This window comes from Fukomys damarensis, unplaced genomic scaffold (genome assembly GCF_012274545.1).
Source record: "Fukomys damarensis isolate Sample0158 unplaced genomic scaffold, DMR_v1.0_HiC HiC_scaffold_6, whole genome shotgun sequence".
NCBI classification, from domain to species: domain Eukaryota; kingdom Metazoa; phylum Chordata; class Mammalia; order Rodentia; family Bathyergidae; genus Fukomys; species Fukomys damarensis.
The window spans coordinates 11,022,723-11,042,743 of NW_022900918.1; the positions used below are offsets into that span (position 1 = coordinate 11,022,723).

At 37.5% G+C, this 20,021-nt stretch overlaps 1 protein-coding gene across 9 annotated transcripts in view; it reads right to left on the bottom strand.

Moving 5' to 3' along the window:
* Klf12 (Kruppel like factor 12) overlaps positions 1-20,021 on the bottom strand; it is a 581,477-nt gene that overhangs the window by 340,547 nt on the left and 220,909 nt on the right. For 5 of the 9 annotated variants that reach the window (XM_010622344.3, XM_010622343.2, XM_010622349.2 and 2 more), the window contains one exon: positions 18,640-18,736. The exons of 2 other annotated variants lie outside the window; for them this stretch is intronic. The gene's annotated coding sequence lies outside the window, so the exon portion shown is untranslated. Of the gene's footprint in view, positions 1-2,824; positions 2,885-18,639; positions 18,744-20,021 lie in introns of those variants that run through there. 2 more of the 9 variants (XM_033760922.1, XM_010622348.3) reach the window with 2 other exon arrangements.

Genomic DNA, 20,021 nt, shown 5'->3' on the forward strand with positions numbered 1-20,021 from the left:
TAAATCATCTTGCAAAAATATGCACGAGAGAGAAAAAGGCTATCACTTCTCCATCACAGAGAAATCTAAGGGAAACTACTCCAAAATAAGATCGCTTTTTTTTCACTCTGATACAACCTCTTCCCCTCCTCTTTCCTTTACTAGTCCTACCATTCAGGGTGTTCCAATCTCTAGCACTCAGATCCTGATTTCCAATCAGGATCTATGGCTCCTTGGAGAAATTACTGATGCTAAGATTGGTGACAGAGATATACAAGATGAGAAAGAAGAATCTTGTAGTGGCAAAAGACAGAGAAATATTTTTTAAAGTTTTTTAAAACACAAAAATGGCAGTTTATCAGGATACAAAAGTACTAGATTACAATCTACAGTATGAAATACGTATCCCTGAATCCATACTTATACTAGAAAAAACTGACAGATCAACAGACAAATAGATAAGGGAAAAGAGAAATACCATTAGGAAGTTTCCAAGTAACTGATGGCATACTCATAATCAAGGAATTGAAGTATAAAACTTTACTTCTTAAATATGGGACACACACAGTGACTTCCTTCCAAAGACTACAGTAAGGAAAGGTGAAAAGAATAACTGTACAGCGGAAAAAAACCTGACAAACCCTATTTCACACAGGTAACACAGGAAGTCATTTTGATAGCATGAACCTTTGATTTGATGTAATGAGAATGGCAATTTGCCTCTGTGGTTCTCCTCTAAAACACTGTAACTACAGACTAATCATGAGAACACCACCAAGCAAACACCAATTGAGAGGCATTCTATAAGATACCTGACCAGTACTACTCACACTGTCAAGGCCATCAAACAGGAAAGTGTGACAAACTGTCACAGCTGAAGGGGAGTCAAAAGGATGTGACCAAAAGATGTTATATGGTATGCCAGAGAGGATTCTGACATAGAAAATGGTGCTGTAGGTAAAAACTGAAAAGATCTGAATAAAGTATGGATTGTAGTGGTTTTTTTTAAAGTCTCAAAATTGGTTCACTGAACGAAACAAATAAACACTCAAGTGTAAGATTCTTTTAATGGGAGAAGAACATATGGGAACTCTGCACTTTTACCTTTGCAATTTTTCTGTAAATGTACAACTTCTTTTTTGAAAAATATAGCTTATTTTCAGAACTGCCTTTCTTACCTTCCATACAAGGTTAAATTTTCACTGGCTACAATATCCATAATGTATTAAAAATACATATTATTTTTCCAGTTTTTTTGGAAAAGAAACAACATATTTCATTTTGGTTTGGGTGTCAATTACAAATTTGTTTTTCTATTTAAAAACACAAAAAACTGAGAACATCTGTCACTGGGTCTGGTCCTTAGGAGCTCAGGAGACAGTTATCTGTAAAAGATTATAAATTTCAAGTGTGGTCAAGAATGTTTGTTCAGATACAGTGTAACCACTCTAAAATGAATGCTTAGTTATCACTAATAGAAATGACAGATTTCTACTTAGAAAACTTTTTTTTTTCAATAATGGGGATGAAACCCAGGGATATTCTTATCACTAAGCTACATCCACAGCAATTTTTTTTTTTTTGAGATAGGCTCTCATGAAGTTGTATGAACTTGCCTCAAACTTGTAATACCTCTGCTTTAGCCTCCAAAGTAGCTGAAATTACAGATATGTGCTACTGTGCCCAACCTATTATGATTTTTCTTAACTGCAGATTTTTTCATTCGATCATCTTACTACTGATTGTTCTACAAAAGCAATGAATATTTTTTTACTTTCCCTACCATATCATGTGCATTAATTTTATTTTTAACTTTTAAACTTTTATTTTTATTAGTACGTGGTTACAGTACATAATTACATTCATAGTAGAGTTGGTGCATTTACAGAACACATCTTCATTCCTTTTTACCTCCCCTTCCTGCCTCTCCAATTCCCATTTGTAAAAGATCTTCCTTTTACCTATTATCTATCTTTTAATTTTGCTCTTGTTTTATACTTTGGGTTTCTCATATAAGAAAAACCATGCAAGAATTTAAGCTGTGTGTCTGACTTATCTCATTTAACATTATGATCTTGGGGCCGGGGATTTAGCTCAGCAGTTCAGTGGCCTGCCTTGCAAGCGCAAGGACCCGAGTTCAATCCCCAGTACCAAAAAAACAAACAAACAAAAAAAAACCATTATGATCTCAGAGTACATCCATTTTACTATAAGTGATTCAAAGTACTCCACTGTGTGTAAACACACTTTCTTTATCCATTCATCTGCAACTGGACCTGTAGTTGGTTAGCTACTATGAGTTACGCTGCTGTAAACATGGTTATGCACATATCACTGTAATAGGATGTGTTCAACTCTTTAGGGAAGATGCCCAGAAGGAGAATAATAGCTACATTGAATGGAATTTCTAGTTTTAGTTTTTGAGGAAAATCCATACTGATTGTCACAGTGGGTACACTAGTTTACACTTGATCTTAGCCAAAAGCCCGAGAAGCAATAGGTACTAGTTTACAATACAACCAACAATGGAGAAGGATTTTTTTAGTCTCTAAACATAATTGATTCTCAAAAGTTACTAATTTTAATATTACTGCTTTCTTTAGAATTACTGAAAATGGGAAAAAGTATCAAGAAATTTTCATATATATATACATATATATATATGTATATATATATGAAAATTTCTTGATACTTTTTCCCATTTTCGATTTCCACCCCTCCTCTAATCTAGAGAAATTCCCCAAGCACCTGTACTTAGGTACATGTGTCTCTTCTCTCCATACCAGCAGTGGGCAAGGACCCCATGTCAGAAATAGGTGACCAGGCCAAAAACAAGAATACATACTCTTTCTGAGAATACAGGATTCCATAACGATAGAAAGCCGAGGCAGCCAGTTGGTGTCACATTCTGGTAGCCTGAGAAAAATGTAAGCAGAGGCAAGAGGCTGCAAAGCAAAGAGAGAAACAGAGCACTAAGGATACTACTTAACAGCTCCATGCAGCAGTCCTTAAAACAGCTTTCACTCTTGGATGTCTCAGTTACAGAACTATCTATCATAAATCATTTTTTATTCAGCCATTTGCATTGTTATCGGTTACAAATAGGATTCACTGCCAAGTGTCTCCAAATTTAAAGGACAGTAGTTTAGGTGTGACTGAAGTTTTTAATCTTTCCCAGTCAGAGTGCAAAGTGAGGTAGTCGAGGGTTGCATGGAAACGTATTACCCCATCTTACAGAAGCCCTGCGTGTCCCAGCTCACAGCTCCTCCTATCCCTCCCTAATGGCTCCAAATGGCACCTTGCTCTTCAGCCATCACATCCACTTCTGCAAAGAAAAGCTGAAGAAAGGATGAGATGTTAGGCAAAGGAAATGCACCAGGTGACTCTGAAGGTGGGTTCCTAGAAGCAGCTAAACTGCATGTCCATTTACTACTCACTGGCTTGAACTTACCTCACTACATTCAGAGGCAAGACAATGTCATTTTTATTCTGGTCACTCACATACCTATCATAGTGAAGCAGGCAGGAAGGAAAATCTGGGGGACAATGAGGCTGTCACAGTTGGGTTACTATAATTTCCAACACAACTAAAGCAACTACATGATACAGAATAGGGATTATCTCAGTGACTGTATTTTTTTTAACCTCCAAACTACAAGGCACTAATCACTGAAGTATTTGTTTTAGGAATCCCACATTGTAATGACACACACATAGAAGCCAGCAATTTTAACACCTAATTTAACATTTTACTACACTAAAAGCTGAGAGTAGAGCTTTATAATATAATCCAAAGTGGCCAACTTGAAGGGTTTAAATTTAATAAGAAATTAAAATCTATAACCAAAAAACTCTAAAACTCAATTTTTACAAACCCCCAAGAGATCCAAATGAAAGACCTAGCAAACCCTACGGATGACAGACAAAGGTGCATTCACATAGTCAAAGGAAATATGACTTCTGAGTGAAGAGAGCAGGTGAAGCTTACACACTTTCACCCTCTTCACCATTCAAGTAAAATGAGAGGTAATTAATTTTTCTTTAGGTATAGAATGTAACAGGAGTCTATGAAAACAAAATTAGTTTTGGAGAAGCCAAAAGCAGATGAATGAAAGGTAAATGATTTAACAAAAAGCTGAGTGACACTATGCCAAGTGGATGAGAAAAACTGAGAAGCAACCTGACTCATCCACTCAAACCTCCCAGAATCTCGGAAGCTGTCACCTCCATATGATCTGAAATGGAAGTAAAAGTCTAGTTTACCAGAGAGACTGGTTGGCAGTGAATCTAAGAATTATTTAGAACTCCTAATAGACACAGCTAGGTGACTGTTATCCTCTTATTTCCTAGACAAAGTGAAACAGTACTTTCCACCAAGACACCAAGAACACAGAAAAGAAATCAGACTGGGGATGGAGCAAGAGAGGGAAGGATGCTGCGCAGTCCAGTCAGTTCTCATTCAGGCTATGAGTTTCCCACTTTCTACATTCTGACTTTCTCTACACTCAGGAACAGATGAAGAAAGAAGTTTTACAGTAGTATTCTTAGCAGGAAATGGCACCCAAATCCTCTGGTATGTCCCTTTACCACTGCTTGCCATAATAACTTTGACATGAATCAACCTGAGTAACAAGGAATTTATACATTTGAAAAAAAAAAATCCCTAAAATGAAGGATTTGTTTACAGAATTATCGAGGCCGAGTACCTGGTGAAAACAGACCACACACAATTTCATCACTGAGAAATTCAGAACACTTCAAAGAAGACATTTCTTTAATTTGGGGGGTGGGGAGTAGTACTAGGGATTGAACCAGGACCTTCCATCCCCAGCTATCCCTTTTAAATTTTGGGAGACAGTGTCTCACTGAGTGATAAGTTACACTGCCTCTACTTGAGCTTTCTGATCTTCCTGCCTTGGTCTCTCAGAGTGCTGATAATACAGGCATGTTGCCATCATGTTGATCTATAACATTTCAGAGAACGGGGAAAAGAATGGTAGAAGAGTTTAATTAACAGTAGTATTAGTACTCATAGTGGCATCTGAAAGAATAAATGCTGTAAAATTTCAAAGGAAAATTACTTCCAATCTTGAACTATAGATCCAGGTACACTAACAACAACATGTGAAGATATTTTACACATGCTAGATTTCAAAAAATTACCTCTCACACAATTCCCTCTTTAGAAAAAAGCACATGCTTAGCATAGAAGGGAGTACATAAAGAAAGAAACCACAAGATAATCAGACAGTGGATACACAGAGAAGAAAGGATGGCTAGGAAACCCCAGAATGATAGCAGACTTCATGACCCCCAGAAGATGGACCTGACAGGACACCACCTGCTATCGGGGTGTACTACGAGGAGAGCAGGTAGACGTAGGCCTGAAAACTAAACATGGAAAACGGAGAGGTCAAGCTCCATAAAAAAGGGAATGAAGAAGCCAAATACGGTGCATGAACATTACAGAACACCATGAAGAAAGAACCAGTAACTACACAGATGTGACTTAAAAACACAATGTGGCATAAAACTTTTAAGAAAAGAAAAGTTTTATAGCACAGAGCCACTTATGAAAACTGACAACACCAAACATCACCGCCATTCTGCAAGGAGTTGGACACTTTGGGGGACATATTTCAGGCCCATAAGAAAGTATGGCTGGACGGTGAGATCCAGATAAACTAGGAAGGGGGCCGTGGATTTAGCTCAGTGGTTCAGGTGCCTGCCTCGCAAGCACAAGGACCAGAGTTTGATCCCCGGTACCCCCTGCCCAAAAAATAGGAAGGGGGATGTAGAGAATAAGATGAGGAAAGTGCAATGAATGAAACAGAAGAGGTGTCCTCCTGATACAAATAAGGGTGGTCAGGCACAAACTGAGGAGAAAGACGGACTCAACTGTCTACACCAGAGATCAATAACACCATCACCGCTCACCACCAAACTCCAAATTGAGAAACAAGAACAGCAGGTTTGGTATCAAATAAAAAGAAATTGAAACGGGATCCAGTATAAAGAAAAGAGGACTTAAAATCTATATTAAGATTGCCCAGTTGGCTCCAAAACCTGCAATATATGTGACTTTAAAACATATTTTACCTTTCTATGCCTCCACTTCATATAGATATAGAAAGAAAAAAAAAAGACACAAGTAACTTCTTCTTTGAGTGAGGGTTAAATTAAAAAGTTTTGTATAAATATCACATTTTAAAAGTCCTTAAACCAGAGAAGAGCCTAACTGTAAAGTGCCTCCCTTATTGTACACTGCAAACACAGAGCCCAGTACAGGTCTGTGGGGTAACTTCGTCACAGACAAGAGTCTCGTGTCTGCTATGGATTAGATAATCCTGAAAATTACTTTGTTTTTACTGAAATTTTTTATTAGTTTATATTTGCAACACATCATGGATGTACTCATCACTGGATGTTGGCACATATACACAGTGCATCCTCACCTCTTTTACTGCCCATTCCCAGCCCTCCCTCTTGTGTCTCTCCATCCCTACATCCTCTACCCATCTCCACAAAGTCTATCTTCCTGTTTCCCAATCTCTTTATTTTGCTCTTTAAATTATTTATACTTTGAAATCAATTACTGTGGGCTTCTTGGCTTTTTCTTTTCTTTTGAGTTTTCTACTATTCTCATTCTTGGCAGAACTATTTATAGTACTTCCTAGAAAGGAAATAACAATGAGTCCACTTATCAAAGTTACCTACCTGCCCCACACCACACTCCATCTGGGCCAGATCTCACCTCACAGGACTCAAGAGGGAAAATTCCTCCCCGAAGTAAGTTTCCCTTCCTGCTCTCTACATTTTAAAATCAATATCCAAAAGGCAACACTTGCATACCACAGCCACAAACCAAGTACCAAGCGAAATCAAGTCACTGCAGCTAGAGGTCATCCCTCCCAATGTCTGTTCTCTCCTATGACAACAGCTAAGGCAAATAGTTCAAGGACAAATGATGCTCTTTCTTTCATTCATAGAATCGACTCATTCCCCTCCACCAAAAGTCCCCAAATACTTTACTCCTGTTTGCCAGCTCTTCCCTTCATGGTCCCAGGCACTGTCTTTGCTTTCCCTCTAAACCCAGAGTCTTCCTGGCTGCGTGATCCTCTATCTCCACTGTAGCTACACCAGATTAAGACTGTTCAGAGAGATGAACTGACACCTAGCTAGGAGCGAGCTCTGGCGTTAACTGAGAAACACTATTATCTAGATTTTATTTTCAAGTTAAATGTATGTTGACAAGGAGCATTTTCTGATACTTGGTATAATGTAACAAAGTACTTGAAATAACAAAGGTTAAATTATGTCTAAAGTGTGCTTAATGTATAAGCATGCCCTATACTAAATATAATATTTACAAAGAAAATAATTCACTTGCCGTTTATGGTGAAAAACTGACTATAGATATACTTACACTTAATGTATACTGCTTGTAGTAGATCTCTCAATTTCCCATTGAAGTACAGAAATCACGATGAGGAAAAAAAATATCTATTTTGGGCCGGGTATTTAGCTCAGTGGTTCTGGTGCCTGCCTTGCAAGCGCAAGGACCTGAGTTCGATCCCCGGTACCTGCCCCCCTCCAAAAAATCTATTTTCTCTGTTTCCTACTACTGCAACTCTGAAGAACCGCTACCTCCATCACAAGGGTTATAATATAATGTACGAGGCCCTGTCCCATGCCCTTTCCACATATTAAGTAATTCAATGTTCTCAAGAAGCTTATGATCCAGTGTTGACATATTTATTTTACAGATGGGGAAACCGAAGTATAGACAAGTTAAAAGACTGCCTTTGTCTCATGTAAGGGAACAAGCAGCAGGATCCAAATTCTAGCAAGCAGACACTGAAACTATTAAGCATTCAACACACTGCCCTCTTTCAGCTTCCATAACAGGAGGGCAATGGCTTGAAAAGGTACAGGATACATGGCTAAAATACTGGACTAAGCAAAAATAGACCTTTAAAAAGTAGAGAATGAATGCTTGCAAGCTTGAAATATTGCATCAATTTCTTTCAACTACAATACATTTCAAATAACTGTATCAGTACGTAAGCGAGAGAGAGAGAAGATAGTGTAGAGGAAAAGCAGAAAACTTTCTGATATGCCTGCACATTGGTCACAGTGAAGGGTAAAATGGAACCTAGAGACAGACACACATTCACTGAAAACTAGAGCTAAACTGACTTTATTGGACTAGTGGTTACAGAATATTACTACAAACATTTAAATCATACTAAGTAGTTATCTTTTTTACACAACCCTAATCCCCATAAACATTTCTCTATATTTCATCAAGTAAAATATGCTTATGGTGGTTTAAATTTGAAACTGCTCCAGAATATCTTTAACAGGTATTTTACACTATTTACAGATTAGAACAAAGGGACCAAAACCAAAATATATAAAGTCCACTTCTAATTCCAAAACCTGACAATCAACACAAGTTCAAGTCCAGACCAGACAACTTAATGAAACTCTTGCCTCAAAATTTTAAGAGTTGGGTATGTAGCCTGGTGCGAGTGTGCTTACCTGGCACATCCAAGGCCCTCAGTTCAATGCTCAGTACTTCATCAGTACTTCGCCTGTACATGTGCGCATGCATGCATACACACACACACACACACACACACACACACACACACACACACACTCTCTCACATAAAACACCAGTTCAGATGATTCACCAAGAAGGCAAAGCACCTGACTTCAGAATAATTATTTAAACTTTCAGATACTCTGACTAAAAATAATTTACACGTAATACAGAATATTTTTAAAAAGCCATTATGGGCAATGTGGTTAGGGCTGTAGTTTTTCATCAGTATCAAAAGTCCCAAAGTCAGCTCACTTCAGCCTGTGTCAGTTACCTCACAGAAGGCTACCTGATCCTGACAGGAGGAGCTGGGTAGGAAAATAAGGGACATGGACACTTGGTTTTTGACTGACAGAACAACAAAAAAAGAAACTTTAGAATCACCAAGTTCAAACACCTCAATTTACAAATAAAAAAATTAAAGACTTACACAAGAGCAGACAACTTCAAAGATAAGAGCACAAACATGATGGGTTACTGCCTCCTCTGTTAATATGATCTGGGGAGGGGTTCTTACTATATCACAGGGCCTACGTGACAGCTACATTAACATCAGTGTACTTTCCATTCTTGACAAAACTGCTTAGCTCTCATTTTCCAAAATTTAAAAAAAAGGAATGTATATGATCATGAAATGATTTTGATGCACATCTGTCATCATTTTAGATAACAAGCAAAGATTTAACACTGAAAAAGTAACAAAAGTTTCATTATTGTACTGTACTTTACATTGACATAGGACATTTATTTCAAATATCACAGTAGAGCATCACAAATCACAGTATCTCTATGAAGAAAATAAAAAGAATTACAAAAAATATCCATGGGTAGGGAAATTTAAAAAAAGAAGTTAAATGTTCCATTCAAGAGCATCTAGCAGTATTTTCAACAATGAATAAAACTTCACGTCTCAGGATATCAGCCACTGACAATACCAAGTATATATTTTAAAGCATCAATAATATTATATTAAGAAAAGCTGCCAAAAGAAAGCTAACTTTAAATTTTAATAAATCAAATTCTGCCCTTTATATTCTCAACAAAATGCCTTGTCCTTTTCCTATCAAATAAACTGGAAATTTAGATTCTATTACTCAAATCGATTCTACTCACTGACATGCCTTTAAATAAAAAGGCAAAACCCTGAAAAGGCAATTTTTACTAGAGAAAAGAGTTGGGCTGCATCAAGAAATAAGCATATTTATTTACTTTGCCATTAGAATATCTGTCGATACTTGTACATTCTATTTTCTTGGTTCTTTACATAATGCAATCAAAAGTTATAAAGCTTCCTTCTGCAGGTCCGGTCTCTATACCTCTGTGCACACATAACTGCTATCACACAAGAGTATCAAAACAAATTGCAGGCAACAATCAACACCCTTTAATCTACTTTCCAGTGATTTTATAAGAATCTTCTGCCTGTGGGCTTATCTTAGCTTCTCTGCAGCTAGAACTCAAGTGTCTCCAGCCAGAAAAAGCCAAAATGTGTTCCTAGGAGACTTTTTCATGAAACATAGGAGGGAACAGCTACGAAATGATGACTGGAGGGAGGGGATAGCAATTTATCTGAAACCTTCAGGTTATTCCAGATAGCAGGTGGCCAGTAAGCAATGAATATAAAGCATGTTAGCCTGAAGCCAAACTAAATAGGCCCAGGAAGCAAGGACTAGGGAGGGGTGGAGCACAGGTGTGAGTAACACTTCAAAAAGCAAGCAGCCATTATGTGCACGAAAGCAGAGAAACCCCAGCATGAGTGGTACCAGAACCTTCCAAGGGTATCCTTAAACCAGCTCTGGAAAGATGGACCCCCAAATGAGAAACGTGCAGGCACTCAACTGAGGAGGGAGGAGGAGACTTCTCACCACATACATGTTGAGTAGGATTAAGAGAGGGAGAGGACTCACACAGTCGTTTGAAGAGAAAACCAAGGACCATATTGGGCACAGACACCAGCCCGTCAGTTATGTAATATACATGTAACCCGAATCTCACTGACTGTCACTTTTTCCTAAAGCATCTGTTAAGGAATTTGTTCCTGTATGTTTGTTGGTAGTTTTTTAAGCTCTGAGTTTTACTGCTCACTTGTCATTCTCCTTACAGTAAAGATTAATAACCCTGCCTATGGTGCATGATGAATAAGAAATTCAACTTACACAGCAATAGGTATAAAATTATACAGTATATCCCCGAGTGTACAAAAGTTCTATTCAACCTGAAGAGCTCCCTACACAGAGGGGGAAAAGTGAAACTTACCTGAGTATTTGCCTGCCTTGGTGTACAAACAGGCTTGGGAAGGTAATCCAAGACAATGAAAACTTACTATACTGTCAAACTAAAATAATAGTTCAGCGTTACAGTAAATTCCCACTCACCTAAAATCTACCAGACCAAAACACTGAGTTTTGGCTTTAATTCTACGTGCAAGAGAAAAATGGAAAAAAATATTTAGAATCCATGCCTGAGTTCTTGGAGGAGAGTAAAATTCATCTCAGTGGAAAAACAAATCTGCATACTTTCCTCCTTGTGGGGCCTGGAAAGGAGGAAAGACAACCTGGGGAAAATATTAACGGGTCTCTGGGTGAGCCAGCAGAGGCCCAGGCTGCATCTGCACTCAGAGGCAGAGAAGGCTGTAGTGCTCTGTGAAGCTAAGAGCTCAAAAATAATTTCTTTTCAGATGCTGACAGAGAAAAAGACAACCATGATTATCTGCATGGCCCAAGCTGTAAGATCCTAATGAGTCACTTTTGAAAAACATGGTCTCATATTTAATATCATGCTTTTTTGTTTCTGAACTTCTGAACTTTTTGGTTTCCCTTATCACCATAAAGTTTACTCAATATGCTCTTTGAAGGAAAGAAAGGGGGTGAAAGGCTGTTTGTGAGTGGGTAGGTACAAAGTGCAACACAAAAGCCAGCTCAAGACTGTGGGAGAGAAACAGAGTGAGGCACTAGCTGCCCACACCTCCAGTCAACCCCTAGAGATGGGGAAAATGTGGCCTCCACCAACCTTCAGGCCACTGTGCTCGCAAAGGAAGAGACTACCGGGACATATTCTAAACTGAGAGTCCAACTTAAAAACAACTACAATGGTGGCTACTGAGGTACCTTCTAAAATCAAAGCACAGTTACTGTAAGTAAAAATGCCCATAAATAAAAAATTTTTAAGACTGCACCAATAAGTCATTTCTAACTCCTAATGTGAAATAATAAACTAGTTCTCCTATCATTTGTCATTGTCACAGCGAAAAGGTGGGAGATTTTCAATGGCAGACAATGACATAATAAAATAAAAACAGTAATTCAGAAACTATATCATCTGCTTTTAGAATTAAGTACAAAAGTTCAGAAATTATTAGAGATAGCAACGTCTCAAAAGTTATTTTTGCTATGCCCATAGGAAATGAGGCAAAATTAAACAGGGGAGTGGTAATATTCAGTAGGAAAAATTAACAGGTTACGAGGTTGAGGTCCAGAAGGTACAGTGAAGGAGAAGAATCCTGTGAAGATGGAACATAAACACACAAGAATAGAGGAAAAACCAAAAATTGAAAGTCAATCCAACCACTTTTTGGCTCTGTCAGCCTTGATAAGCTTCTCAGAACTTTAGATTCCTCATCTGTAAAAAGGGTATAAAGGCGTTTCCCTAATTTTATCTTGTTTAAATACACGCAAAAGCGACACATAAAATGCACACCCATAGACAATAGAATATAAAAATGCAAAAGAAGGAAAAGAGATATAAAATATAAGATGACCATGAACAAGATCTGCTACTGTTTGAGATTATTGTTTCTATCTTCTGATCTCTGAAATGTTCACTGACCTCTGCTGACAAGTTTTAACTTCTTCACTTGACAGTTGATAGGTACTTATTGCTGCTTATCGGAAGGGAAATTATTTTTTAGTATACACACATGAGGGGCACAATTCCATCACATGAGCTAAATCTATACCCATTTCAAAACTTAACTATTTCTAAATAAGAAATCTAGAAGTTGAGCCTTTTTAACTATACAATGACTTTTTTTACTTTAGTAATATATAAATGGCTATAGTAACAGGGAAAGGGGGCACTAGGGCTTGCTGTTCAGAATGAAAGTGCCAGCAGAATCTGTCAGTTGTCTGAGACTGTGGTTACCCTATTTCTAATAAACAAGGCAGCTTCCTGCCTCTAGCTTGTCATTGCTAAATCAGAGCTGCACTCCTGACCCCTGAATGCACTCATGCTAAGGACTGTGTCAGCATTGCTCTGCTCCTTATCATAAAAAAGCTATGCAGTGAGTTCTTCTTCCTTCTAGAATCTAAAATACAATACGTTCATCAGTGAAGCTGAAAAGAAAGTTAATTTCTTACACTCAAAACCTGGTATCTCATCATCTCTAAATTTAGCTCCATTTGATTGAAATTTCTGGTACTTTTCTGAGTCCCCAAAGGGATGAAGCTTTGTATATATTTTCAGGACATTTCAACACTGGTTAAAACAGAACCAATAGATGATTCCATCATCAAATGTTCATTTATGCTTTTGTTAAGGATTTGTAGAAACAGAGCTCACAAGGTAGAGTTCAGACAATTAAAAATATTTCAGGCCAAAAATTAATTTTTTACAAATGATAGATCATTTTCAAAATGATTAAAAATACAATTTGTCAATTTTCCTCCCACTTTAGGATTCTTCTGAAGTCATTTACTGTCTGGGATAGTATTCTATCTGTTTCCACCATGCTGGTAAGTGATGTGTGTCCCGCTTCCTCTCTTTTGCTCACAATCTTACAGGACTGACTGTGTCAATACAGCAGTCGTATTTCTGACCTTTTGGAGTCAAAGTCCGGGTGGGGGTGCTCTATAAAGAAAAGATTTTTCTCCAGCTTCTCCCATCATGATTGTCCTTGACCATCACAACCTGTCCTGCTGGCCGGCGATCTGTCACCCCCTCTCGCTGGGCCTCTGAACAAGCCCCCCACCTCTGCTTCCCAGAGGCATGGGGCCCAGCCAGTGTGAAATGGTGATGCTTTCTGCTTCTGCAAACCTGCCTCTCAGAGGTTCCTCTGTGCGGCACCTCCAGCTGCCTCACTGCACCATGTCGGGTATTAAAATAGCTCAGGCTTGATGACTTCACTAGTTCTCACAAACAGGCCAGTTGGCAGAATGCTAATGCAGTCTGCTCCTGCGTGGAAGGCATTTTCTTCTTTCCTCATCAGCCCCTAATATGAATACTTAGTTTCAGTATGACTCGGAAAAAAGTCTCCTTTCTGAGGTTTAATGCGGCACAAATGTAATACAAATATCTCAGAATGCCTCAAAAAGGTTTGAACTAAAGGAGGTCACCTAAAGCCAATCACTACAATGCAGGCTGTATTGTAATTTAAGTGAAACCTCAAGGACATCAAAACTGCTAGGTAAGCTAACCCTATGGAACATATTCATATATCGTTCATTTTAGGGCCAAATTATCTTAAGCATATTAGTGATAACTGATAATCAGACAAAAATTTTTAAATCTTATTTCTCATGTTTACTCCACCACCACAAGACATCAACATGAAGCACCAAAGTAAAAATAAATTAGCATTACTAATCAACATAAAATGGCAACGGGCCTTTGAAAGGTAAATTTTTTTTGCCATCACAGCAAGCATCAGAGATTAATGCTCAGAAGAATTTGAATTTTTTTAAACATCTAAGGCATTCATGCAATCAAAAGTGCTTTTCTGTATTGGATTATCAAAGTTTATTTCATTGTTTATAATTTTCGCTTAGTTTTTCATTCCCTTTTGTAACTACCATACACTACTAGTAAGAGAACATTCTATGAGAAAAACAGGCTTCTGACATTCCAGTATCATAACTCAGTGCTATGTCTGCATTGCAATTTGATTCCAAAAGAGAGCATTTAGATTAACTGCTTCAGTGCCCTATGGACATAAGATTTATGCCCAGAGAAAAGCTCCCATATGACTCTATGGACATAGAGCTAATGAAATAATTTGGTTCACTGGTTTAAGATGGTTCCTCTAAAAAGGGTGCAATCGCTGTCCCAAAAGAGAGAGAATCACAAGCATTCTTTCCCAGCACCCTTCAGTTCCTCTCATGATCAGTGTGAGTTACCAAAGGCATCTAAGAAGTACTGACAACTTGCAGTCATGGTGGGAAACACTTTCTCTACCAGTCCCAACCAAAGTACCACATTTTTTCAGGAAGCATGTGAAAACATTATTTGATAGTGAATTTTAAAATGTTTTGCCATATAATGATCTGGTCATTCCATAAGCAGCTGCTGAATATCTTGCATGAGGCAGGTACAACATATGTACTTCAAAGAGATGAAGATGATCTTTAAGAATTTCTGTCTTGGGCCAGGAATTTAGCTGAATGGTTCCACCGCAAGGTCCAGAGTTCAATCCCCAGTACCAAAATAAAAATATTTTATTCAGACAGGGGAGAGGAGAGTAGGAATTAAATCCAGGACCTTGGCTCTGTGCTGTAACCTGCCCATATTCTATTTTGAGAGAGGGTCTCACTAAGTCATTAAGTTGCCCAGTCAAGGCCTTAATTTGCATCTTCCTGATTCAGCCTCCAAGAGTGAGTGCTAGGATAACCTACATGTGTCACCACACCCAGCCAATCACTCATTTTTAGTAACACATTACAAAGCTACACAGCTTTAGCAAGATGAGATGTAGCCTGCTGCAATTTATTTTACTTATGTTAAAATGATTATTTAGACATTTTAGTATTGATATATACCTAAGGAACTGTTACATTTCCTTAGTTATAATAACCAAGAGCATTTTGGGCAGAACTCATAGAAATGTCATGAAATTAAGACTTATTCTGTCTTTCTCCTGCAAAAGTTAATAAAGAAAGACACATGGAGAGTATAAATGGTGAAAGGTCAATTATAAATGTTATTATAGATAAAATAATTCCTACAGTGATCCAGTTGTGGAGAACCACGTGGCACGGGTTACTGCATTTTTTTAAAGACAAAGATGTTAATATATGAGAGTTTTTGTTTTGTTTTTCTAAACTAAAACCTTAGTATTCACATTTAATTGTAGTGCTGGAACTTTGCGATAAATAAGTGGGTTTGGGGTTGCAGTTTGGGTGCTTGGTCTCTAAAAGGTTCATCATCTATGGAGCAGGCCGAGTAGCTGTTAACTACACCAGACCTCTAAGGGCTTTATGAAGAGGATGATGTGAGCAAGCAGAATAAAGAAATGGGAAGATTCCTCAAGGAAACTCAATGATTCCATGATTCATGAGTACCTGCCATGCCTCTTGGGACTCAGATTTAACAGGATTCGAGCAGACATGGAAAGGAACTGGAGTCCCACAAGAGCAAGTATGCACAAAGAGAAAATGAGTTGTTGTGGGTGTTTAGCAAAGCCTGTGGACCTGCAGGAAAAACTGAAAAGATGCAAATATGAAGAAGAAACACAGAACTGAATAACTATAGCTTCAGCCCGTACTATGTCATTCTCGAAGTCTATTGAATCAGAAGGCCAATATTTTGAACATTTGCTTTAATGTACTTACTGTTAGTTTAGCCAACTTTTCTTTACCCATAATTTCCCTTGTTATTAAACATAGCTATTACCAAATGATATATACATTATATTAAAAGATCCTCAATATGCAACTATGAGGTATTACTTTTATGATTGTTGTAAAATATTCTAGTTTTAATGAAGATCTGAAAATAAAACATGAGTAGTAGTGATGATGTAGCATCTCAAATAGACACCTCTCTCTGTTTATTTAAAAAATAGCTACTGAAAGACTCTTCCCAAAATGGATGGCACTATCACTCTGGCCTTGGAAGATTGTAATGAAAGTCACTAATCAACGCTTAAGTGGGAGTATTACTCCTAAAAAGGAAATGTGAAGCTTTAAGCAAATAAACCATAGGTACTTTGAAGACCATTTTAAAGACTTTATCCACAGCCCAAAATAAATGCCTGCTGAGGATCAAAAAGATCAGACCCTGGGCAAGGATTTAAAGGGCAATACAGGCAGGAACATAAATAACTAACTAGCTTTCAAAAATTGGAATGAAAATCCTCCTATCAAGAAATACAAGGAAACCTGCAAAGTTTAGCAGGTCAAGTACAAACTAATAATCATGCCTGCCAGGAAAGAATTTGAGTAACCTTGCAAAGTACTCCAAAGACAATAAAAAATGTTGCTTATTAAGATAAACCCTTTAAAAATAAAGGATTTTCTGCAAAGCTTGTAAGATGAAAAAGAAATGTGTATAAAACTGAACAACAGTTTCCTTGGTATTTATTAAGAGAAGTATTAACATTTCACAAATACCAACTTATCTTTCGAAACAGATTAAACAAACAAACATCAAACAGTTATTAAGGAAGAATCTAAAGCTACTTCTAAACTAGATAATTTCAGGAAGAATCTAAACTTCACTCTAAACTAGATATAACAAAATCAAAAATCTGATTGGCATTACCAGGGTTTAAAGACTCAAGGTGGAATCTTTAAATTAAATGTTGAGGTAAATGCAAAATGTAAATTACAACCAGGGCCACTACACAGAAAGATATAGTTATTAACAGGGTACCTAAGCATTGAATTTGCAAAATGAACTCATTCCAGTAATGAAGAAAACACACTGACAGAAAATCAACCAGGAAATAATGGCATAATATGGCTGCGTATTCTACTTAATGTCCATCAACAGACATAGATTAATTTTAAAATTACTGTATGCTACAGTTTGGATGCAGAGTGTCTCTAAAGGCCCATGTGTCAAAGGCTTAGCCACCAACCTGTAACAGTACTTGGAGGTTGTGGGCCCTTCAGAAGGTGGGGCCTAGATAAAGGAAGTTAGGCCACTGAGAGCATGCCCTTGAAGAGAACCTGAAGGAACATGGAGCCTTCTTTTCTCTTTTGCTTCCAGGTTGCCATGAGATGAACAGCCTCCTCCACCAATCACTCCCTCCATGAGGTACTCCTCTCTCTATGGCCCAAACAAATGAAAACCAGAAACCATGAACTGAAGCTATGAAGGAAAAGAAACCTTTCCTTCTTATAAATTGATTGCCTCAGATAGTTTTGTCACAATAACAGAAAGCTAGCTTGTTGACTAAAACCAAAGGCATGTTTTAAAAATTACACTTAACCATGGCCAAAGCAGTACATGACAGAAAACTGGATGTATACACATGAAGACTTACAGGAGAAAAGTACTCAAAGTGGACGTATTTAACATTTTACAAATGATGTGAGAGGAAAAGTAAACGAGAAAGTAGACAAGATTGGACAAAGCTCTTCTAGCTACCAAAATGCCAAGTAACAGAGAAAGATACCCTTTTGGTATCTATCTGACAAATATGCTTAAGATCCTTTTAACCAACATCCACTTAACCAACTGTCCAGATTAGCCAATGGGTCTCTATTCCTTTTGTAAATCATACTGAATGATGCACCTGGAACATTTTCAACCAGTCATCTCCTTTCCGAGCAAAGGAAAAAACCTCTGCTCCCTGTGGCTGAGCCCTTATTTTAATAAGAGTAGTCTTTATACTAAGCCTGCTTATATAATAAATATCATCCTGAAATATGATTCAGATAAATGATAGAATTATTTAAAGAAGTAAAATAGGAGTGTAAAAAGCAGCACAAGACCTTTTATATGAAAAGCTGAATACCTTCAAATGTTGAATGGCCAACTATAAAAGATTTGTAAGGGCCCAAGATTTAGCTCAGTGGCACCACACCTGCCTTGCAAGGACAAGGTTGAGAGTTTGATCCCCATACCAAAAAAGAAAAAAAAAAAAAAAAAACTTTTTAAATTGCCACTGAACAAAGTATATCATAATTATATAAGAGGAAAAATAAATCAGAAATACCTTTAAAAGTCTTTACTCTAGTTTAAAGAAACAAATTAGATAACAGATAATCCACAATGAGTGTGACTTTCTGCAGAAAATTAACACTGAACCACATTTGTGGATCTAAAGCAGATCCTCAGCCACTATCCAACATTTGCCCAAGAGTTTAGGTTTCATGTTTGAATAAAATACTTACATGTATTATCATTTTTGTGCTCCTCTACCGTCACCAACTTTGGACATTTGATTCTTATTTGCACTGCCAGGAAGCTCCAGTGTATTCACTGGTACGCCTACAAAGAGCCAGGCACTTTATTAAAGACTGCAGATGCAAAAAATAATAATATTAATAATAAGAGCTGGTTCTTCAAGAGGTGAAGTGCAACATGGAAGATGGACATGCTAACTAGTAATAGCTGTACATCGCACTAATCACTCTAAGAAATGTATTCTGGTAAGCATAAAAACATAACCTGGTTGGCTGAAAGACAGGGTGAGTTGACGGTGGTGAGACTTTAAAACCTGAAGAGAGTTCAGGCGATGTGAACGAGTTACAAAGGCAAGTACTTACTCCCAGAGCACAAAGCCAGGGCAGCGCTAAGGAAAGCCAAGAAGTCCTATACACAAAAAATTACCAAGTGGAGAAGTGCAAAGGTAGAATGGGAACCAGACCACAGACACAAACTTATTTGAGTTTTAGGCCATCAAATATGAGGGAATCATCATATTTTAAACAAAAGAATGCCAAAATTAGCATTCTTTCCAACAGTTTAAACAAAGAAGTGGAGGTAATACAGGGTGCATTCAATTATCAGATTATAAAAATGGCCTAATAAAAATGGAATAATAAAGGAACAATATTAAAGGTAAAATCAGTATGACTTGGTGACTGATGAAAGATAAAAAGGTGAAAGGGATAATAATGACTTAAGAATGATTCTCAGGTTAAAGAGGATTTAGCACCTGGTGGTCAGATATTCATGAAGGGAAAAGAGGAAGAGAAGGCGTTTTGAAAGAACAGATAAAGAACCCTGCTGGGAACATGATGAGTCTGAAATGCTACATGTTACATCCAAAAGGAAATATTTATCTACATCTAGCACTCAAGATAGGTAAATTAGTCTATTTCTGTGTGGGTAGAATGTGAAGCTGCTGAAATAAATGTGCAACTTATGGAAGCAAAGGAGAAAGATGAAACTCTTTCAAATACAATGTTAGCCCCAAAAAGAAAAGGAAATACCAATATGAGAAACCAAGAAGTGACAGGAAGAAGCAATAAATTTCAGAAAAGAGCTGTTATAGGAAGACCAATACAGTTATTACTATGGAGACCTAAAACCACCCAGTGTTCATTTTCTAAACTCTAAACTTTTTGTTTTTGTTTTCTGAGAGAAAGTCTCACTCTGTACTTTAAGCTATCCTCAAACTCAAGGCCTCAACCTCCCAAGTGCTGGGATTACAGATATGCTCCACCATGCCAGTGAAACTCTAAATTTTAATACAACAAATCATAAGGCACTAAAGATAAAGAATCTAGTCTTTCTGCTGTATTACACACTACATGTATGTAAATTTATA